The 10337-nt window shown below is 36.5% G+C and overlaps 1 long non-coding RNA gene across 1 annotated transcript; it reads right to left on the bottom strand.

Annotated features, from left to right (window-relative positions):
• Window positions 1–6619: 6619 nt before the first annotated feature.
• On the bottom strand, window positions 6620–10337 carry LOC121860839. Its single transcript, XR_006087936.1, has 3 exons — window positions 10037–10337; window positions 9740–9889; window positions 6620–6661 (listed from the first exon to the last, which is right to left on the bottom strand). It is a non-coding gene; the product is annotated as an uncharacterized LOC121860839 (long non-coding RNA).

Genomic DNA, 10337 nt, shown 5'->3' on the forward strand with positions numbered 1-10337 from the left:
TTTTCCCACACTTTACACACTGATAAGTAATTAAGTTAAATTGCAGGAAATGTATTTTTAGGCAATCTCCGATCATAAGTCTCAAATAACTAGCCATTTAATGCATATCTGTCAACACTTCCCCATAGAGTATTGCCAAATCGCCTGCCTCATATCACGTAGGTTGGTTTGGGACAAACTTCTGCTTTTGATTATACAGTACATGCATGCCTCTTTATAGCACTCTAGATGCATTCCAGAAAAACAGAGCACTATAAGAAACCTGTGATCGGGGTCAGTATATTGTGGTTCCCATAACTTCCAAATCTTCATTTACTGAAATGCATTCTGAGTAAAGTCAGGGTTGTCAACTACCTTTGTTTTTATCCTGCTTGAATTACAAGAGCTGCGTGACATGGCTACAGTTAATTACCAATAAAATACCAAAAGTAAACTGTTGGGTGTGTAATCTTTCAACAAAGTGAACACATTTTTATCACCTACCAGTCAATGATAAGAAAAGTTTGATCAGAAATAATACCATGGTGTATTCCCACTTTGTCTACTTGCATTCCACTGTACTGTTGTCTCTGCATTAAAGAAAATTAATAGAATTTTTCACTAAATAAAGTTTAATGCAGCATGATAAATGTATGTATTGTACAGTAAGTATAACTACAGTAAGTCCTCGCTTGACGTCGGGGTTACGATTCTAAAAACACGACGTTATACAAAACAACGTTAAGCGGATAAATTTTCCCCATAAGAAATAGATAAAATACGGGAGTTACGTTCCCCAGCCTCCCTTTGCCCCATGAAATACATTACATATACAGAAAATCATTGCTATTTCTATAGAAAATAGTATATTTTCTTCTGTATGGGATGCCAGGACTTCCTCAATATCCTCTGTTTCCAGCTCATCAAAGCCTGCCTGTCTAGCTAAGCTGAGGATATCCCTATTCACAGCTGGGACTAAGTCCGTGAATCCCATAAAACTGTTGACGCACTCGGGCCACAATTTATGCCACACACCATTCAGGCAACTTTCTGAAACCTCTTCCCATGCCTTGCCAATGTTGTCAATTGCATGAAGAATATTGAAGCCACGCCAATATTCTCGGATCGTAGGTTAATTTTCTCCGTCTGTAGCCTTGAGCAGCTGGGCCATGGTACGGCATAAATAATACGCCTTGGTCTATAGGCTGCATCAGTGCTGTCTTGTTGGGAGACAGGAATACAACTTTTACATTGTCATGCAAGTCGTCAAGATTGGGAGGATGAGCTGGGGCATTGTTAACGATCAGAAGAATTTTGAAGTCAAGGTTCTGCTTGGCACAGCATTCCTTCATTGCAGGGACGGTGTACACATTCAACCACTGGCTAAATATGGTACCGGTTATCCATGCCTTTTTATTTGCCTTATAGATCACAGGAAGGTGATCCTTACAGTAACCTTTCAGGGCCCGTGGGTTGGCAGTGCGAGAAATCAGCATAGGCTTCAGCTTGAAGTCACTGGCAGCATTCGCACCAAGCAGTAGCGTCAAGCGGTCTTTTGCCACCTTAAAACCTGGCACACTTTTCTCCTCCCTGGAGATATAGGTCCTCTCAAGCATCCTCTTCCAAAAGAGACCAGTCTCATTCACATTGAAGACTTGCTTCAATGAGTAGCCTCCTTCCTGGATAATCTGCTTGAATTCAGGCGGGAATGTCTCGGCAGCAACCATATCTGAACTAGCAGCTTCACCGGTCATCTTGATGTTGTGGAAGTTATAACGACGCTTAAATCATTGAAAGCACCCTCAGCTGGCCGTAAAGGTCTATTCCTTCAATCCTTCACCCATAGGGCTCACAGGGGCATTGCGTTGATTCTGGTCCTCCATCCATATAGCCAGCATCTTTTTCACTTTTTCTATCACAGTGCTTCTAGTACGAGTTGTCTTAGTTGCACTGAGAGTAGTACCACTTCCAGCACTAACCTTAACCTTTTCAGAGTTGGTCCGGATAGCACGCACCTTTGTGGGGGTTAGATCAAGCACAGCGGCTATGTCCACAGCACGTTCCCCTTTTTCAAATCGGGTTAATACATCCATTTTCGTAGCATGGGTAATGGTCTTGCATTGCCTCTTCACTACACTAGCATCAGTAGCACTTGATGGGCACTTGGAAGCCATTTTGAATGGTTAAGAGTACAGTTTTAGAACAAAAGCACTTAAGCACACACGAATGATGTGAAGTCGTAACAAAGACTGGCTTGGTGTCATTTGAGGACACTGTGACGTTACGGAAGTGAGGGTAGCGCACCGAGCCAAGAGAGCGTAGCACGGCCAGACGGGAGAGAGCGTAGCGCGGCCAGATGGGAGAGGGTGATGCGCCATAAAAAGTAGTCCGTGACGACGCAAAACGATGTTGTGCCGAATCACCGGGACATAGTACCGAAACAACGTTAAACGAGGACTTACTGTAATATATGGCTTTTTTTTTCTATTTACAAATTGAAACCGAATAAGAAAACCATCATACAGTAACAGAATTAATTGACTTCTACCAGGTTTAAATTGAAAGTTAGGATTCACAAACTAAGACTATACTACAGGTTGACCCTCTCATATACGGCATTCCATCGACCAGGAACTCCCAATTAACAGCTCTGTCAACAGAAAAAGCACCATCCAGAAACCTCCTCATTAACAGCATTTTCAACCAAGTACAGTTAGTTGTCCAGTTGACCACAGATCCAATTCTACCATTATTTCATGAAATTCAAGCAATAATAATCCCATAAAACAAAATAATCATAAAATAGCAATTAAAAAACAATACAGTGGTCCCTCGGTTAACGAGCACAATCCGTTCTAGAAGGTTGCTCATTAACCGAAAAACTCGTTAACCGAAACCATTGTTTCAGTGGGTTTTGGGGTAATTGATTCCAGCTCACCGAAAATTGCCTAAATTCAACAAAAAAGGTAGAAAAGTACACTTACTTTGAGGTGTGTATGTAGAAGGTTCCTCGATGATGATGGGAATGAGAATGGGGGTGGAGGAGAAGGGAGAAGAGAAGGCATTGGGGTGGAAGAGAAGTTACCCCATGGCGCCATTTCACCCATAAAATTTTAGTTCTCTTGGTGTAATTCAAGATTATTTTCTTTAAATCAACACTGCACTGCATTATATATTGTCAATATGTAAAATAAATTTCAAAATGACCAATAATTTGCTTGCAAACACAGAAAAAAAGCATTTAGTTGAAGAGAGTCTCAAGCAAGATGTTACCTCCACTGAAAAGACACAAAGACTGACGCCTGTGTGGTGTGTTGAGAGGCTGGATGGCGTGCATAAAACTAGTTTCATTACCTTCAATAATGTTCAATAATTGTTAAAATGACTAAAAAATTTAATATTAAACTTTTAAAATTATTGAATAGTATAAATTTCTTGATATTTGCTAAAATGGTAAGGAATTTAAGCCCTAGAACCGATTACTGTATTGGCGGACTAATACTACAGCTGGTGGACCGCCAAATGCAAGCGAAAACATGTTCAGGTCAGCTCGAAAGAAACTCGTTAATCGAGGGATTGCTCGTTAACCGAAGTTAAGAATCTTATGGAAGGTAACTCGTTAACCGAAATCTCGTTAACCAAGGCGCTCGTTAACCGAGGGACCACTGTATTCAAATAAAAGACAAGTTGGGTGGTGGCTTGTCTATTTAGGCTGAAGCTGGAGCAGACATGAACCGGAGGTTGAAATGAGTTGTCAACTCATACAAACAAGTTAATTGCTTTTCTATTGCTCTCCTAACAAAATACTGCAGTTGACAGCTACTTTTTTTTTTTTTTTTTTGTAATTTATCATTTCCACCACTTGCTGCTTACTAGCCATTCAGGCCATTAGTCTGTTCTTTGTTACAGCCTTCATTGTCCAGTATTAATACAGAAGGAAACTGGAGTACCCTGAGAAAATCTGCAATGTTTAGTAGGGCCACAATGGACAAAATCCTTCTTACATCCAACCAGGGGATTGAACTCACAACGCAGTGAGGCAAGCAGTGCCCAACTATGACTGAACATGGCCGGGGATGCTTGAATTTGACATATTTTTCTAATATAATTTAATTTATTATACATATGGTATACTGTATTAAATAATATTGTCATATTTCTTGTTTATTTATTAAATTATTCACTGTGATGTGTATTTGATTATACTAAGAAATACATAAACATTATGAGACAGTAGACTAAATGTAGCTTAGGCTAATGGGTCAATTGCAAGATCAGCCGTGGTGTACACCATGCCGTGGTATTCCGGCAGTCGTAATACAATGGAGTGAAAATATTGTGATTATTCAAGATGGGCCATGGTGGTACCCGACTGTCGTTTGTTGTTACTACGTCATCGCAGTGTAGTCAGGTGTACCAACTGCCGGAAGACTTGGGGGTTGGTATGCTTGCACCCTGAAAACGTTGTCAGTGGCACGAAACGTTTGCTCTTGCTACACGATTTACGAGCATAAAAAACTTGAATCCCAAGCTAAGGTGCACCTCATTTTCCTATTTTCTTGGATTATAAGCCAATTCTGGGAATAAAATACGATTCTTTACAGTGAATATAGGTAAATAAAGCCTGTGACAACCATAAAAATGTAGGAATTGAGTGTAATATCTGCTCCTTTCTTCTTTATCCTTATGAAATCTAGCAATAAAGTTATAAGTTTTTCATGAACTTGGGGTTGGGTGAGTGTAATAGAGAACTATGGCCTGTTCTGTGGATGAAGTCAGTAGAATATACCGAAGTACAGTATTAGGTATTATAATTTTGTTATGACAGTGATGAACTCACTGTACAGATGAATTGGGATAAAATCTTGAAAAAATATCACCATAACTGTTAGTTTTCTATCAAACAGGAAATTATCTTTATACCAAAATTTTTACTTTCATATTATACAAGGCCAGTTATGTACAAGATATGAAAACTTGAGATAATGTCTCCTCCTTTTCTCCACCTGATTATAGTAATGCAATAAATACCCTTTCAAAAAAACAAGACATGAACACTTTCCCAATGTCAGGAGTAAAAATGCATACAATATGTTAAGACGTGGACTAAACCAGAAGTCGGAGAAAAGTCTCTGCTGTTTAAATGGTCTTTTATTTGGAAAAATATTACATGTAAATACTGTATATGGATCCTCACCAGAGAGCCTTCATATAGTTAGTGTGCAGACATTTGTTTACAAGGCATATACTCAACTATTATGGAAATGAAGACATTTTAGGTTAGATTAGGTTCATCTTGTGAGCAAATGTCATGGAACCCATATACAGTAGGTATAGTCATGAAATTCTACTAACTAATCAGAGACTAATAATGTTAAACATCGAACAAGATGATAATTAAATGGTTTAAAAATATACTCAATACAATCTGCAATGTTAATTGCAAATCATTCCTGCACTTTTTAATGTTTAATATAAACTGTAATAATAATAAGGATAAGAATACAATTATAATGCTTATTTCAGAATATAGCCTTTATTAAAAGCAGGATATGTTATAATATATGGGTGATCAAGAGTAAAGTATTTTAAAAGAAAAATCATCCACAAATTTCACAAATAAATTAATACGTAATATCCACGTATGTATGCAGTGTAAAAAAAAATAATAATAATTAAGGCATACAGTATGTTATGATTTCTCCAAGGTATATGTTCAGAAAATTCCAGAAACTGCATTTTTTCTGGTCTATGAGTAATTTGGGGATTTTACAGAAAGTCTCCAAATTTTTCTGTTCCGAGTCTGAGAACCAGTTCCGAGGTTAGGTTAGAAAGCAAATTCCAAAATCTTCCCTGGAACCGGAAAAATTCCCCATCAATCAAATGATACCAAGATTTATTTCTTCAGTATTGGTGAAAGGTGAATAGTCAGCTGTATCTCTACCTGTAAGTGAAAATAAAGTCATAAATATTGTGTTAGTTAAATTTGCGAATTCTGAAACATCTATATTTATGAGGGTTAATATTTATAAGTTTCCAACATCTTAATATTGAGGGTAATTTTGTCTGTTAAAAAAAAATAAAAATAAAAAATTCAAAAGGAAACTCAGATTTGTTTGGCTTGATATGCAACACACACTAAAAAAATTACTGTTTTTTCTAATGTACTGTAGTGTATATTGTTATGGTGATTCCAAAACTTTGATCCCTTTTTTTGGAGAAATTCATAGAACAAAAATTATAAGCCCTTTAAAATTTTAATGATCTATATAAAAATGTTAACCTAACTGGAAACTGACTTAACTATCATAAAATAAAGTATACTGTCTTTCATATTTTAAAGGTTGGATTAAGGACAAATTCAGTTAGGTTAATTTCTGGTTACAGTTAATTAGTCAAGTCTGACATATTTCTGTTGTCATCATTAGAATGTACGTATATCACATTTATTGAAGATTCATAATTTCATTATCTTTGAATATCCAAGAATTGTAATATAAAAACAATTAACGGTAAAGGCAGTCATACCTGTGATTACGTTCTACAATTATTGCATCTAGCTATAATTGAGTGGAGCATCAAGGTGAGTTAGGTAAGATACAAGGAGTTTAAAGATGAAAATGTATTACGGTCTCTCCTCGACTTACGACGGTGTTCCGTCCCGACGACCAGGTCGTAATACCTGAAATATTGTTATTAAATATTATCATCAATGACTTCTTTTGGTATTAAACAATACAATTTGGTGCTAATTTTTTCCTCTTACGTAAAGTACCTTTAGTGAATAGGGTGAAACATCTATCATGAAGTGATTGTCATTAGAACTTTACAGAGTCTTAATTTGTAAAAAAAACACAACTAATGTTTTTAATCTACTCATAATCAATTTGGTAAAATGAATGTTTAGGTCATCCACCTACTTGGCATTTGAAAAAACATAATTTCAATGTCACCAAACCTAACCTAACCCAACTTAACTAATCTAACGTAACCTAACTTAACTGGTAAAAATCGGTCAACTTTAAATCATTAAATTCGATGGATGGCCAAAAGATAATAATGTCATCAATTCCATTTACTTTAGAAGGACTTATTCATTTTTTTTTAAATCATGGACATACGAAGCCAATATATCTACATTTGATTCTGCCAGTGTGAATGGCAAAGTTAATTAATATCACCACTCCAACTGTTAGCCCAAACAAGTCATAAAGTAGTTCTTTCTTGTAATACATTGAGTCACTAAGGGAATAAAAAAATAAAACATGAATTTAGGTCACTGAATTTATCTTATTAGTAGCAAATTGTGGTTAAACTGATACACAAATGAAACATGCCTGGGAAGTACCTAGCACTAGTTACCTGGCATATTTGGATTTATTAAAATATGAAATCTAGGCTAATAAGTAATTATACTAAGGAAATAATTATTTTGGTAGTGCTGGACGGTTATTAATTGCGCTCATTACGAAAATTGGGTCGATATTAATTCTGATAAAGGACCTCCATGACCATCACGGATGGACCAGTTTGGATTCACCTGGCATTGGTTACCCGGCATATTTGGAATTATTTAAGTGTGAAATTTATGCTACAAAGTATTTATACTAAGGAAATAATTATTTTGGTAGTGCTGGACTGTTATTAATTGCCCTCATTACGAAAATGGGGTCGATATTAATACTGATAAAGGACCTCCATGACCATCCCAGAGGAAGCTGTTCTCACCACTCTCCAAATAGATCATTTACGACTTTTTTTTAGTTTAATTTGATTTCAATACATTTCTACACATAAATTAGTTGTATTAGTTATCTTAAAGGCTTACCTTTTATGATGGTTAGGCGAATTTGGAGGATATAAACGGCGATGAGACAAGTAGAGGCTGGCGGCATTTTTCGTACACAAACATGGACCGCTTTTAAAAAGAACAATACAATTCTGCATGTGCTGTTCTATATGGAGTATATCGTACACAAATATTATTCCTTTGCAGATTTATACATTTTATGTCCATCCAAATCAATTTTCTTTCTTTTGGTTTCAAAAATAGTTCCCTTGTAGTGATCATCGGACAGGGGGTACGTGTACCACGAAATTTCCCCATGTTCCAATAACGAATCGTACATATTTTTCTTTTTTTTTTAGCCAAAAACGCTTCTTGCATAACAACCATGGGAGTACTACAGCATGGTATACACCACGGCTGATCTTGCATATGGGCCTTACTTGCCTGAGGGTCAAGTATTATTATTATTATTATTATTATTATTATTATTTTTATCATCATTATTATTATTAATTGTATTATTACTTGGCTGGTCAGGGCGGCATATTAAACATCACAGGTTTCCCCAAGCTACTCCAGTTTCCTCCTGTATTAACACTGGACAATATATTTTATAACAAACTAACAAAGAACAGACCAACCGCCCAAGTAGCTAGTAAGGCGATAAGTGGTGAAATGATAAATTAAAAAAAAAATTAATGATAAATCTTGTTGGTTCCCATGACAACCCCGCCGTAAACAAGTACCTGATACTGTACTAAAGTTATCAACACAATAAATACAGCTTGACAACCCTTTATCCGAAATTCCGAAAACCGAAAGTTTTTTGTGGAGCATTTTTTTTTTTTTAAACAGGGATTAGCCCACCCAGGCATAGATCAGACCCACATCGGGCCTGGGGGGCGAAAATTTAATAGTAATACTAATTATTATAATAATAATAACTATAATAATAATAATTATTCATAGTAAATAAAAATTTTAATTAAAAAATACACCAAAATAAAATAATAATGATAACAATAATGCTGTATTAATAAATAATAATAATGATAATAATAATAATAATAATAATAATAATAATAATAATAATAATAACAAAGAAATACAAGAATGAAAAAAAGATAAAAGTGAGAAACACGACCTAGACCTATGAATCATTATTATTACCTGTATTATTATTATTATTATTATTATAATTATTATTATATTTTCGCCCCCCAGGCCCCAATGTGGGTCAGTGATTGTGCCCGGATGGGCTAAAAAAAAAAACCTAACCATTCTGAAAACCGAAAAATTCCGAAATCCGAAATGCCTCTGGTCCCAAGGATTTCGGATAAGGGATTGTCAACCTGTAATGCCTTCCTTTTAGGTAAGTTTGGAATTGTAAGGAAATTATATATTTAAGAAATCTATTAATTTGTAAATAAGTTTTTGATAATAAATAAATCACTATTAAAATTATTTTATTAGAGGTGCTGCACTGCTGAGTGTCAAGACTCGCCCTGGAGTAAGTTGTTGTTGCTGTAACAGGCTGTTAAATCTGTACTATTGTCTCATCTTCGTGCCATTGTACCCCTGGCTGTTTCAGGTATACAGTACTTGATAGAATAATTAAGCTTCGTTGAGCTTGTGTTTAGGTTGGCCAAATTCTCCCTATCTATGGCTCTGCTATAAGCTAGGCAACTGCAGGCACTCTAATCTCTCTGGTCAACTGAAGTGCCATAGTGCAGCCTGCAAACACCAGTCTGGTGGCCCCTCTCGGACGTTCTCAATCAACTGACAGTCTCTTGAATATCTCGGGGACAGGACGGGTTGACAATACTCCGGGTACCATTTACTCAAGCATTACTTTGGTTCAGTGATAACACTCACTAAGTTTATCAACAGTTGTCACGGACTAACTCCTTAGGTGATTTGCAGAACAAGTGTTTAGGAAATGTCTGTTTTAAACAGCAAACAATTTCTTACCTTATTTACCTATTGGTAACCCAAACTAGAGGTGGCCATGCCAAGGGAAGACCAGTGGTGTAGAACCATTAGTTGTAATCAACGTTCATCAGTCCCATTCTAATGACTATACAGGATAATGGTGGAGGAGACGGCTAACATCAGAAACATCTGTAAGAAAACGATACAACAATGAACAGAATCAAATATATAAATACATAAGAAATTATCGCTACGATAAATGTAAACGAAAAAAATGCACATGTATCGGAAAGGCATTTCCTCGTAACTCAGCTATCAAGGGGGAATACCTCTTACCGAGCGATGGCGCGGCACTGTCGACCTTATGAGAGTGATGAACACAGGTAAGTTTCCCCTGTACACCTCTGTGAGTCACGACAGAGAACAGGCACCACCTGCACGGGTGACATCACCCCACACACCAAAACAGGAACTATTAGAAAGTCTTGGTTACTAACACCCGTCCCTCCTCCACCAACACTAGTGAAAGTTGACGTTTCTGTGAGATACCTCTGGGGATTGCACACACACACCACACACACACATATTAATCTACTGGTAGGGAGAGAGTCTTGGCGTTGTGATAGATCATTCACTA

The sequence above is a fragment of the Homarus americanus genome, unplaced genomic scaffold, assembly GCF_018991925.1.
Source record: "Homarus americanus isolate GMGI-L3 unplaced genomic scaffold, GMGI_Hamer_2.0 scaffold23617, whole genome shotgun sequence".
NCBI lineage: Eukaryota > Metazoa > Arthropoda > Malacostraca > Decapoda > Nephropidae > Homarus > Homarus americanus.